The sequence below is a fragment of the Apostichopus japonicus genome, chromosome 8, assembly GCF_037975245.1.
Source record: "Apostichopus japonicus isolate 1M-3 chromosome 8, ASM3797524v1, whole genome shotgun sequence".
Taxonomy (NCBI): Eukaryota; Metazoa; Echinodermata; class Holothuroidea; order Aspidochirotida; family Stichopodidae; genus Apostichopus; species Apostichopus japonicus.
In genome coordinates this window covers 4,839,602-4,852,607 of record NC_092568.1, presented here as the reverse complement: position 1 = coordinate 4,852,607, position 13,006 = coordinate 4,839,602, and the positions used below count along the sequence as shown (strand labels likewise).

The 13,006-nt window shown below is 41.5% G+C and overlaps 1 long non-coding RNA gene across 1 annotated transcript; it reads right to left on the bottom strand.

Moving 5' to 3' along the window:
* Positions 1-9,695: 9,695 nt before the first annotated feature.
* Positions 9,696-11,786, bottom strand: LOC139971791 (uncharacterized). The gene is made up of 2 exons (XR_011794485.1): positions 11,180-11,786; positions 9,696-10,754 (listed from the first exon to the last, which is right to left on the bottom strand). It is a non-coding gene; the product is annotated as an uncharacterized lncRNA (long non-coding RNA).
* Between the last annotated feature and the right edge of the window lie 1,220 nt (positions 11,787-13,006).

The window sequence follows — 13,006 nt, the reverse complement described above, 5'->3', positions numbered from 1 at the left end:
AAGACAAAGTAACTGCAGTGTAGCAGTCATCATAGACAGTACTCCACGTTTTCTCATCCCACGGATCAGCATATATCTAAAGTTGTTGCTTATTTGAAATTGACTTTGGGAAGAGTTGTTTCTTGCGTTTAATCTGGAATACCAAAAGGCATTTGCCAACAACAAAGACATAGTCACTGTAGTGTAGCAGTCATCATACACAGCACTCCATGTTTTCTCATCCCATGGATCAGAATTTTTCTAAAGTTGTTGCTTATTTGAAATTGACTTTGGGAAGAGTTGTTTCTTTGTCTTTAATCTAGAAAAAAAGGCATGTGCAAAAAAATAAAGACCAAGTAACTGCACTGTAGCATTTGAAAATGTTGGCACTTTTAAGTTGACTTAATTCCACAAGACAATACTTTTATAGCCTAAATTGTTCGTTTTACATTTAATGGGATATAATAAATGGACCTCTGGAATAGGAAGGTAGTAGGGTGTTTAATTGCTGAAAATCCCACATTCTGAATTGTTTGTGTTGTCATTGCTTTTTGCTCTCTCTTAAATGTAACTTTCTGCTGTGAGCGATTCAAACATGCATCCATATTGTTTACCTAATTACTAGGTAATAATTTACCTAAAACCTGTAAAAAATATTTACTAAACGGGTGCGATGTAAACTTTTCTGGCAAAATTTTACATAACAGTATTGTATTTGCGTTACATAATAAACATGTAAAACTTTACAAACCAGCAGTTAAATATACATCCAGAAGTATAAACGAGAGAGCACTATTGTGTGTTGAGAGTCCATTAAGTATCATCTTGACACAGATGACAAATGAACACTATATGGTGGTAATTCTACTCACTGAAGCAGAACTTTGACACCCAGAAGGCCAAAAAATGTGCACTAGAGTGTTAATTATACTCCCTGAAGTGCAATTTTGACACCCAGAACTGCTAACAAATGAACACTTTATGGTGTTAATTTTACTTCCTGAAGTGTCATGTTGACACCCAGAAGTTTTAACAAATGAACACTTTATTGTGTTAATTTTACTCCCTGTAGTGTACCTTCAACACCAGGAAGTGTTATTTTGACACTTGTATGGGTGTTGTTAAGGCAACACTCGCAAAGTGTTATATTATGTTACACTTTTGAAGTGTTAATTTAACCCGGTGGGTGTTGTCCCTAATCCAAACAGGGTGGGGTGTTAAATTCAACACTTTACGATTCAAATTTAACACTTCATTTTTTTGAGTGTAGTCAGTATGAGCTGCCTCGATTTGGGCGAGTTGAGAAGCCCTAGATAGCAAACTTTCCTTCAATTTCGGTAAGCAGGAGTTCCATTTTCAGCCAGTCTGAAAGACTGATTTTGTCTCCGTAAGATCCTTCTCTGTTGTATTCTTGTAAACCCACTTGGATAGCTCTCATCTCTTAGAATATCGGCTTTTCCATATTTAGTTGTCGCACGAATTTACTGCTAAATATGCGGAAGCCGAAATGCGACAATTTGCTAATAATACTGTAACGCTAACTCAGTCTAAGATTCTGGAGCGTCCAAATATTCCCTGCTGAGGACTGGTGGTGGTATGGAAACAAATGCGGCTTGGATGTTTGTATGTTAGTAACGACGAGCCTTAAATCTCGCTATTACATGCAAAAGATATAACACATAGACAAACGAGTAAAGAACAAGCGCTGTGTAGATTTCGCAATCTATTACTATAACCAGCCACGGTACAAACAATACATCGGCACGAAGCCCTCAATAATAGGTAGAAAAACATGCACTTAACGATAATGGTCACAAACGAGGTCTCAATACCGAAGTAGAGTCCTATAACGATACGTACAAAAGTGTATAAAAGACGAATACAAGACAGATACAAGTACGACCACAATGGTCGGAGCCAGGGCTACTACCGAACCAAACGATTCAGATCGGGAGCGAAGACTGGTCACAAGTCTTGAGGTCTGCTTCAGCTGAGCTGGTGAGCAGACATCACGTGACCTGTAATTATTACGTAATGTAGCCTACGACAAATAGAGGGCGACATATATGATGACCAACGGCATCACACTATCGCCTTCTCAGTCCTTAACTTGTCCCCAAGTTATGAAAACAATATAGTAAAGGATCGCTAATTAGATACAAATCTAAAATCATAAACATACTAATACAAAAAGAAATCCAAATACATGAATACGTATAAAAGCAAAGTATAAATAATAGTGCCTGCCATGCACGAGAGCCTATACACACAATAACATTTGATAATAACTCTTAATATGGGTTCAGAACTAACTTTTGAGATAAAAACGTATCACATGTCAATCTGTACCGACTAAAAAAATATGTCCTAGCTCGACTGCGAAAGAAGAAAGTTACGCAATACGAGAGTAATAGAAGAGTAATATGACCTTACATGCACGTGCTCATACCCTAAAGGAATAACGCGGCTCGCGCGAAAGTGCAATTTGGATTCATGTAAGGTCACATTCCAGATACAAGTAATAAAAGTAAAAACAACTTACGGTGCCGTACATAGATATAAATACATGAAAACAATCCAAGTGAATCAAAACATAACACTATTGATGTAACACAGAGATCCAAACCACAAAATAAATTGATAGGAAGTTCGCATCAAAATATGAAATGCCCACAAGATTTCCAAAGTAAAAAGATATCATAACGAAACCGGATGTCCGCATCAAAAGGTAAAATGTCCATAATATTTCCACAGTAAAAATATATAATAAGGAAACACGTTATTTAACACAAAAGTCCTGATCGAGGGCATCTCTATGGATTAACGGTAAGTCAACAGTTCCCTGATCTGTGGGGGCAATTCGAATCCCTCCTTCTCCGTGGTAAGGACTGTACCATCTGGGTATTGGACCGTATGTCTTTTCTTCCTGTAAATAACTCCAAGACCAAGGTTTTTTACTTCCGCGTTGATGATGAGTGGAATCCTTGAAGTAACCATCAGGTTCCGCAGACGGGTCAGTTCTTTATCATCCAGAGTTGAATCCGACGATGCTGTTGAATGGGTTGATGTTGAAGTGGTTGGGGAAGGTGTGGAGCTATCCTCTATGGGTGATGTCAGGGGGGTTGTCGCTCGTCTATCACTGGGTCCAAACGAAAGGTCGATAGGTCTGCAGTCTACCGTTGAGGCGGGGGCGTTCTCACACGACTGGTCGCTCGCTTCGATGAGGGCAGCTAACGGATCGAAGGGTGACGGAGGTAGATCCTCGGTGCCAAAAGCCAAAGAAATATCATTTAGCCACTCATTGTTATTCGGTGTCACAGCAGGACTCGACTTTGAATTTGCAATCTGTGGTCCAGTTGATTGTGGCACAATAGGAGCTACCGGTCCTGGCCTCCTTAAACCAAAACGCCTACCTCGCCTACCCCTAAATTCACAGTTTGTGTGATGACTGCGAAGCTGCTTCCATGAAAAAAATAATCGCCCGCACGAAAAACAATCTACTTGTGGTCTACCAATACCACGCCCGAATGGAAGGTTTGCGGACATTGCTCTATCTTTACAATAAAAACAATAAAGCAGTAAAAATGAAAATATGTAGCCTATGCTCTGACAACACCGGTTCTGGAAGCAGAGTGAGCGTCAGTGGAGAATCAGAGCTTCACCCACTAATGGAGCGAACGTTTACCAGTCCCGGGTCAAAACTAAATATAACCCTACTTGTTGCTTACGTAACGCTTACGTAACTACGAGGCCTCACCAACGCTGTTGGTCTCAACACTCTCTCCAGATGCTAAGCACAATTTAAGACGATCGTGGTGAACGACCTTCGGCCTCGATTGTTCCGACTGTTTTATACGAGAAATTACATCGGATAACTTATTAACTATTAAATATGGGCCTTCCCAGTATCTTTGCAACTTAGGAGACAGTCCCTTTTCTTACTGGGGTCATACAGCCAAACTTTATCACCGACGTTATAATTTTTGGCATTGCTAAGCCTATCATAGGACTTCTTCTGCCTTTCAACTGACGCATTTGTTTCGATTTTAGCCATTTCATGAACTGTCCAAAGTTTTTCTTCCAATTTACTAACATAGCTAATACTTGAACTAATTTCAACATGGGGAGGGGGTACCAGGAGATCAATTGGGAGATTCATCTCCCTTCCTAACATCATTACACTGGGTGTCCCTCCCGTGGTCTCGTGAACAGAGGAGCGGTACGCCATGGTAACATGGGGCAACCATTCATCCCAATCACGTTGGTTTTCCGAAACAACGGCCGATAACATCGCCTCTAAGGTTCTGTTAAAACGCTCCACCATGCCATCAGATTGGAGGTGAAAGGCTGTAGTACGAGTTTTATCAATACCAAGGAGCTGTGCTAATTCTTTAAACAAATTTGACTCGAAATTTCGGCCCTGGTCAGTATGCAACTGTAGGGGAACACCGAACCTCAACACAAACTGTTCTACAAAGACTCTGGCCACAGTAACTGCCTCCTGGTTTGGGATCGCATAAGCCTCGGTCCACTTAGTAAAGTAGTCCGCTACACACAAAATATATCTATTTCCCGTGTCGGTAACTGGTAAGGGTCCCAATATATCCATGGCCACTCTTTCCATGGGGGCTCCTACCACGTACTTTTGCATACGTGCTCTATGAGATTTAATTGGACCCTTCCTTGAAGAGCATTTTTCACATTGCCGACACCATCTCTCTATATCCTTATGATATCCAGCCCAGTAAAATCTAGATTGGACTCTCCTCATAGTTTTCTTAACACCTAGGTGACCAGCTCTGGCATTACTATGTAACAAAGACATTACCTCATTACGCATGCTTCTAGCCACCACTAATTTCCAGGAGATCTCATTCCCCGAGTCAGATTCCCATTTTCGATAAAGAATACCGTTTCTGAGACATAAGACCTTCAACATACCCCAGTAAGTTTTGAAAGTCTTGTTCTCAGCTGAAATCAGCGACCACTGCGGCTTTTCTTTGGAAATAACCATCCAGCCTATGATTCGACTGATGTCGTTATCACCCTGCTGCGCCTTCTTAATGTCTTCTACAGACCACTGGTCCACCCAAGCACCATCTAGCTCTAGCCTGGGAGCAACTATCTCTGGCACAACCTGTCCATTATCTTTTCCACTTTGAGTTGGACTTTCTACTGATGTAGCGGGTTCCATCCCCTTCTCAGCATCTGTCCTAATTTCGCCCAGCCTATCAGTTTGACTCCCACCCTGTTTAGTTTTACTACGGGTTACAACCGTATATACGTGGGTGTCAAGGGTACCCCCACTTTGACTGAGTTTTTGTCCAGTAAGATACCCCCCAGTATCTTCTACTGTACTTAATTCCGTTTCCTCTAAACGGAGGCAATACCTACAATCTACGCACGGGCGTCGGGAAAGCGCATCTGCATTCCCGTGTTTACTTCCTGGACGGTGCTGAATTTCGTAGTTATAAGTGCCCAGCATTTCAAGCCATCGCGCAATATGCCCCTCGGGTTGTTTAAAATTAAGTAACCACCTCAAAGCACCATGGTCAGTTCGCACAAGAAATTCAGCACCGTACAGATAATGGTGGAAGTGTTTAATTGATGCTACTATAGCAGGCGCGTATCCAGGATTTTCTAACCCGGGGGGCGCGAATTACTATCTAAGCGGAGCGCCACCATCGGTTGGCGCGCAGCGTACAAGAAAATTTCTGGTTTTGATACCCCCCCAGATCACCGGAAACGGCACTTCTCGGGCTTGAAATGACCAACCAGATGTACACTTTTGGCTGAGAACCAAGTATTTCCTAATAGTTTTTTTTTCCATCCATAACCTTTTTGAAGATTGTCAACCCGGCACACGTCATGTTCGACCTGATCGCATGTCCTGTGGGTCTTTGCTTTTGTAAGTGATTCTACGTCGCGGCCCACAATACCCGTCAGCCCCACTTTTCAAGGTTTTAAGCCCCAAATTTGTTCAGAATTTGAAAATTCACATTTCTCGTGAATAAACTCACTTCAAAACATACCCATAATGTTGTGCAAAATTTCATCTATGGACAACCAATATAGAAAAACTACCTTCGACCCCTAACAGACCGGTCAAAATTGCACGAGTAGAGGGAAGTGTGATGCAGAATGTTGGTCATAAATTTTCGAAAATTCAGACACAGTTAATTTATTGGTGTACAAATATTAAACCTGTTTTAACGGCTATTATAAAACTTGGTTGAAGGAAATGAAAAAATAGCAGATATTTCCGAAACCGAACACTACACACATAGGCGTAGGAGGCGCGGCGGCAGTGGCGGAGCTAGGGGTATTGGTCAGGAGGGGCGAGAATGGTCTGTAGGGGCGCTTTCGACACTATCTAAGCGGAGCGCCACCACTGGTTGGCGCGTAGCGCACAGACAAATTTTGAGTAAAGATACTCCCTAGATCGCCGGAAATGACCCTTTCAGGGCCTGGCTAATTTGCAGATAAACGAAGAATAGGGTGTCATCGCCAAATTACACCAACAAAATGTGACAAATGTCAATAAGTAGATGAGAGCGCAATAAAAAAGTCAATAATCTAGAATAAGTAAAAAGTGGTAAAGAGCTGAAAAGGCGCCAGCAGTCCATTTGAGTCCGTCAGGGGGGGCATCCGCCCCCTGACCATATGGACGCTCCACCACTGCGCGGCGGGGGTGCAGTCCCTAATTCGCCATTACTAATGTAAAAGAGAGTTTTGACATAATTGGACCTTCCTGCTTTTTATACATCTACATGAGACATGTCGTTGTTTACATTAGCATCCCGCGGTATACTGCGCAATTTTAAAGGACCGTACGGTACATGATGGCATGCGATGTAATAACCGATGCTTGCTTATATGATATTGACATGAACACGTTGAACTCGCGCTTCGCGCGCGCGAAAATTTTTGGTTATTTTTTTCAGGCAATTCGGACAGTTTTGAGGCTTTTCATCCTGGAACGCCATTTTCATGCTCACTGATATGATGTGATATCTGCTGTTTGCGTTACAAATTCGAACAGGCGCGTAGCGAGGAATTTGCCAAGGGAGGGGCGAAGCCTGTAGGTAAATTATCTAAGCGTAGCGCCACCATAGGTTGGCGCGAAGCGTACAAGAAAATTTGGGCCGAAAATGCCTCCCAGATCGTTGGAAATGGCACTACCCAGGACCATTTGTTAGCGCGAAGCGTACAAGCAAATTTTGTCCGAAAATGTCTCCCAGATCGCTGGAAATGACACTTCCCAGGCCTTGTAAGTTGCATCTAAGCACTTTCTATTTCGAAATTACTTAGCGATATCATTTAAAAAAATGCTGAATGGGGGGGGGGGCGGTCGCCCCCATCCCAAAATGCGTCATGTTCCCCGACGACACGGTCGAGTTCGAGACCAGCCACAGATGGTTTCATAGCACAATTCTACACACGCGTTATGCTAGACCATATATAGTATATATATAGATCATTAGTGAGAGAGGAAAATGGAAACGTCAAAATAATGGAGTTGTCGGTGTAAGGGGTAGGGTGAGGCACACTTTTACGAAATCATTGATCCGTCACTGGCTACCCTTCAGCGCTGTAATGATGTCACTGTTCCTCTTTCTCTTCCCGGTGTCTTCGCGTTTTCTTTTACTCCCTCCTTTTCTCCTTCTTCTCTCTTTCTTCTTTTTCTTTTCCCTTCCTTCCTCTCCTCCTCCTCTTTTTTTCCTTTTTTCTTCTCTTTTTTTTTCTCTCCTCTTTTTCTTACCCGGGGGGCGCGCGCCCCCAACGCCCCCCTGGATACGCACCTGTATAGCGTACAACTCTTTTCTTGTTACGCAATACCTTCGTTCAGCCTTACTAAACGATTTACTAAAATATGCGATTACTCTTTCTTCTCCTCCCTGGATTTGAGAGAGAACACTACCCAAGCTTTCATTGCTTGCATCTATGCCAAGAATATACTTGTCACTGGGGGTGGGAAGGCTAATATAGAAGTAGAAGTTAGGGCTACCTTCAAGGCGTTGAGTGCTTCTTCATTCTCATTCTTTTTCTCATTCCACAGAAATCTTTTTCCCTTTTCTGTCAAACGATGTAAAGGACGTGCGATAAGAGTGAAGTTTTTAACAAACTTCCTGTAATAAGAACATAAACCTACAAATCCTCTCACGTCACGAACACAATTTGGCCTTGGCCAATTTTTAACAACAGCCACCTTTGACGGATCAGTCGAAACTCCGTCCTTGCTAACTACGTGTCCAAGAAACTCCACTTGTTGTTTGAAAAGAAAACATTTCTTAGGCGACAGTTTCAGTCCCGCTAATTTGAACCTCGTAAAAACATCACCTATGGTAGCAATGTGTTCCTTGAAATTCTTTCCAAAAATAATTACATCGTCTAGATAGACTAAACATGTTTGCCACTGCAAACCAGATCAAATTTTCTCCATCAATCTTTCAAAGGTGGCTGGTGCATTGCAAAGCCCGAACGGCATGACACAAAATTGATATAGACCACTGTGGGTGATAAAAGCGGTCTTTTCCCTATCAGACTCGTCCATTTCGACCTGCCAGTAGCCACTCGCTAGGTCGAGGGTCGTAAACCAAGAGGAGCCATTAAAGAGGCCATGACACGAAAAATCCAACTCATCGAGAGTAACTTCCTCTGAATCTATGAGAAAATCTATGTTCAAAACTATCCTCAACACCTTGAAAACCTCAAGGACTAATTAGTAATTAACGTTTTAATATTCGCATCCGAAAATAGATATCTGAGAATGCGATTTCACAACAAGACAATGATGACGTCATGTTAGGAACACACGTGCAAAGCCCAGGCATGTATCGGATACGCGACGATCATACCGTTCCATATACACGCACATTTACACTGAGAGAACAACCACTGTATTACGCTATATCGTTAGAAATTTCAAGTTTGTTTTTCAACTGTTGTAAACTATCCGAGAGAAATGCCGGTCCGTTGTGTTGTTGGGGGTTGCATAAATATCATTACCCATGCAATTAGCCTTCATCCATGGTTGAAGGACGAAAAAAACACGGCGATTATGACCAAGTTAGTGCACAACACCAGCGCCGATTTCACTGGGCCTAGCCAGTATGCAGCTCCGAATGAAGCGAACACTTCACGGAAGCATACTACGATCCCTCCTTTTTGTTATGAAATAAAACAAATGGACTTTAACGGTTCGACATAAAAGAGTCATTCTTCTGTCAAGTAATCCACAAAAAACTACTCTGAAGACCAGATCGGGGAACAGGAAACCTCCAATGGGGCAAGTGGCGATCCTTAGGAGGTAGCGCGCCGAGCACTAGTAGTACTATAGTATTAGCGTTACTACACTGAAGTCGCAATAGACGAAGAGATTTTACTGTATCATCTAAATCAACACCCCCTTCATTGCTCTATTGTATACTAATAAGCTATGAGGTTTGCTTCAGAAGCAATGGGTTACATCTTCTTGTGAACAAATCTCAGTGCCCCAATTTATTTCTGGAATATGCTGGATCAGTTAGTTATAGCAATAATTTCTTATTCCTATTCCAGGAAAACCATTTTTTATGTTGTGGAGGGAGTGGGGGTAATGGGGATGGGTCAAAATAGGTAGGTAAAAAGATTTTATTCCAAAGGGTGTTTAATTAAATCTCAAAGCGATTTATTTTAAAGTCACAGAGCCAAAAATTCACACAACATAGTTCAAGTGTTAAATCATTGAACAAAATTTATTCAATATCAGTTCTAGACAGTCATTCTGGACAATCTGAACTAACATTAACAACAATCATTGTATTATATGACATAAAAGTAAAACTGTACTTTCCATAAACATTATCATTCTTAAATAACACTAATGTGATTTGTGACATCAAAGGAGGTTAAAAGAAAACAACTTACATGAATTTTTTTGCTTTAAGCCTACAAAGCAGTTGCATGTCCATCGCTATCAATCGTTGTTGTGACAAATTAATTAGAATAATCCAGAATCAAATACAATAAAGGGTTATTTAAACCAAGAAACACTGCACGAAGTAACTCACATGCAAAAATGTTACACAAGCACGACGACACGTACAACACTGATGATGGGCAATGTGAAACACAGCATCACACGCATTAAAACAATCGAAGACCATTAACAGGGTGTACTGCTGAGTTTTTGAAGAAAGACTACAAAACAAACCAACTGCTGCTGAAGAAACAAAGTCTAAACATTCAAGAGTTCTGCTGCCTCCATTGGTCTTTATTATGACTTTTCTGTCAAATATCATTGGTGATATGGATATTTTGGCTTCCAGATTAAAGGTACGAATCAAACGTCTGGGAGGTAAATGCCCCTAAAAAGGTCAATGCCCGTTCCCTTATGCACATATTATATGACATCACGGTCACGCCAATGCTTGTGTCCAAATGCTTCAAAACATGCCTTTTCTTTCATTGTTGATGTTGGGTCTGGAAAATAACCTTTTCATCCTGAATTAAAAGTCTTGAATTTCAATATATCAACACTGAGGGAACCCTGACGGTTGATAATCCAACACAATTGTAGTTTAGAAAAGGTGTTCCTGGAGGAATTTCTCAACCAAGGCTTCCTATACAATGAGTTTTCTCCTGGCAACTTGAATCCAGTGTAATGACCATTGGCTGGAAAATCACTTCTGATCCTTTGGACTGCACATGATGGTAGCACAACCCTGACGTGTCTTGCTAGGAACCCCAAGTATCATTGAACCTGTAGACCGTAGGCTATGTATCTGTACTGCCTGGGAAAAAATTTATGAAAGTTAAAAATGTATTAATGTTGGCCATGATGTCCACAATAACAAGCAGGCATACAATGTACAGTTATGGTTACATTTGTTGTGATTTTACACCTTCCGTGTATCATGAAACATTCTTTTGTTTCAGAAAATTGATTTGCAAAACTCCAGGCCAAAGTACTAGCCAAGTAATAATGAGTATGAAATAACACATATGCCTACCTAGCATGGCTGCATAATGCAACTTACATCCCCGAGCCAAACTTTCAGTATGCAACAACCCTACTAGTACTACACACTCTACATATGAGTTGTAAGTTACCGTAACACAACGCACAATACGGTTTAGGGTGTTCCGCGAATTCCAACAACACATGCACAAAATGGACTGGATTTTGTTTTTAAATGCTTCGTTAATAAATTCTTACCACGTTGTATGTTCCTTGCAATGGTTTCGAACGGATTTCTTCTTCGATATGTTGTGGAGCTTCAATTTCGGCTCGTTTAACAGGCTCGAACTGATACGGTTGTAACACCTCCGCTCCACCCTCAACGTTCGGTTCAATATTGGAATGATCATCGCCTTCACTCTCTGCTTCGAATATGAGAAAGGGCACTCTAATTATAGCCCAATTTCACTGCCTAGTGAAGAACCATTATCACTTTGAACTTCGGTTGCCGCAATTGGTTCTGGATCCGTCATTTCACAGGAAATTTTGATTTGATATCGCACTTGTGATCGGTGTTTTGTTTAGTAACTACTAGTGGTATGTGTACTTGTCTACTGTGTACGTGAATGGTATATTCGGAGGATCGTAAATGTGTTCAAAACGTGACGTCACATGACGTCATGCAAATCGGAAAATTTTCGAGTAAACAAAGTTTCAAACGCCGAAAAGGGTAAATTCATTCTCAATTTTCGACTTGAAAAATCAAGTTTTAAACTGACAGAATGGTTGATACATGTTCTAGAGAACATTCTTTGATGGATCCCAAAAATATAGGACTTTGAAATTTTCGTGTCATGGCCACTTTAAGACTATCTAAGGAGTCATCGATTCTAGGGATCGGGTAGCTATCTTTAGTGGTAATATCGTTAAGCCTACGATAATCTACACAAAAACGAGTTGATCCATCTTTCTTTTTAACTAATACAACTGGAGACGCCCATGGGCTAGATGAAGGTTCAATCACCCCCCCCCCCCGCCTTAACATATCTGAAACCTCTTTAGCCGCATCCTCTCTTTTATTCAGAGGCAATCTCCTAGCATTTTGTTTAACAGGGGACACCTCTTTAGTTGGAATTTTGTGTTTCACAATATCAGTCCTTCCTAAATCCTCCTTACATTTTGCAAAAATACTCTCATGCTTCAGAAGAAGCCTCCTAACTAAAGCTTTTTGATTTTCATCAAGTGATCCTTCCAAAGAGTTGTACAGCCCTAAAATGTGCTGTGGTAAGTCAGTGACTCCCCCACCCTCATTGGAAGTGTCACCCTCCGTGTTTTGTACCGATAAAACTTCCTCTACAGGCTCACACGTGGCCGCCGTAACTCCTTCATACACCGTGACCGGCACTGAATCTACATTAATCATGCGGATTGGTACCACGTGACTCTGGGGATTAACCACAGCTTTCGCTACCATAATCGAGTGTTTCTTTACAAAACTTTCACAAGGCTCTACAATAAACTCTGTTTCGTCTAATTTATTGGCAAGTTTACCTGGTACTACAATTTCCTGGCCTGGACTTATGCAGACTGTCTCAGCTACCGTGATTCTATTCACTGCGTTACTAGGGGCATTCAATCTCTCGTTGCCGAAACATTGAACCACAATATTCCCAATTTGTATCTGACCAAGGCCTAGATCTATTTGGCACTTGTATTTTGCGAGGAAATCACACCCTAATATGAAATCAGAAGATATGTCTGCAACCCATACCGGGTGGCTCGCCGAAAAATCTCCCATCTTCAATGAAAAATTTCCACAACCGAACAACGGTATACTTCGATCATCGGCCATAACCAAGTCCTCTCCAGTTGTCTCTAACTTTGGCCGTGCACTCTGAACAATTTCCTGATACATACTACGTTTCACCACACAAATATTTGCACCCGTATCAATCAAGCTATTTAAAGTCCTACCATGGATTTGTATTCTTGCGTACAATCCATCTCTATTATTCTTTTCACTAAGTGACGTAACAAAGGGCCTTTTGGGACCACTAGCCGACCCATGGCCCGCTGAACCGGCTT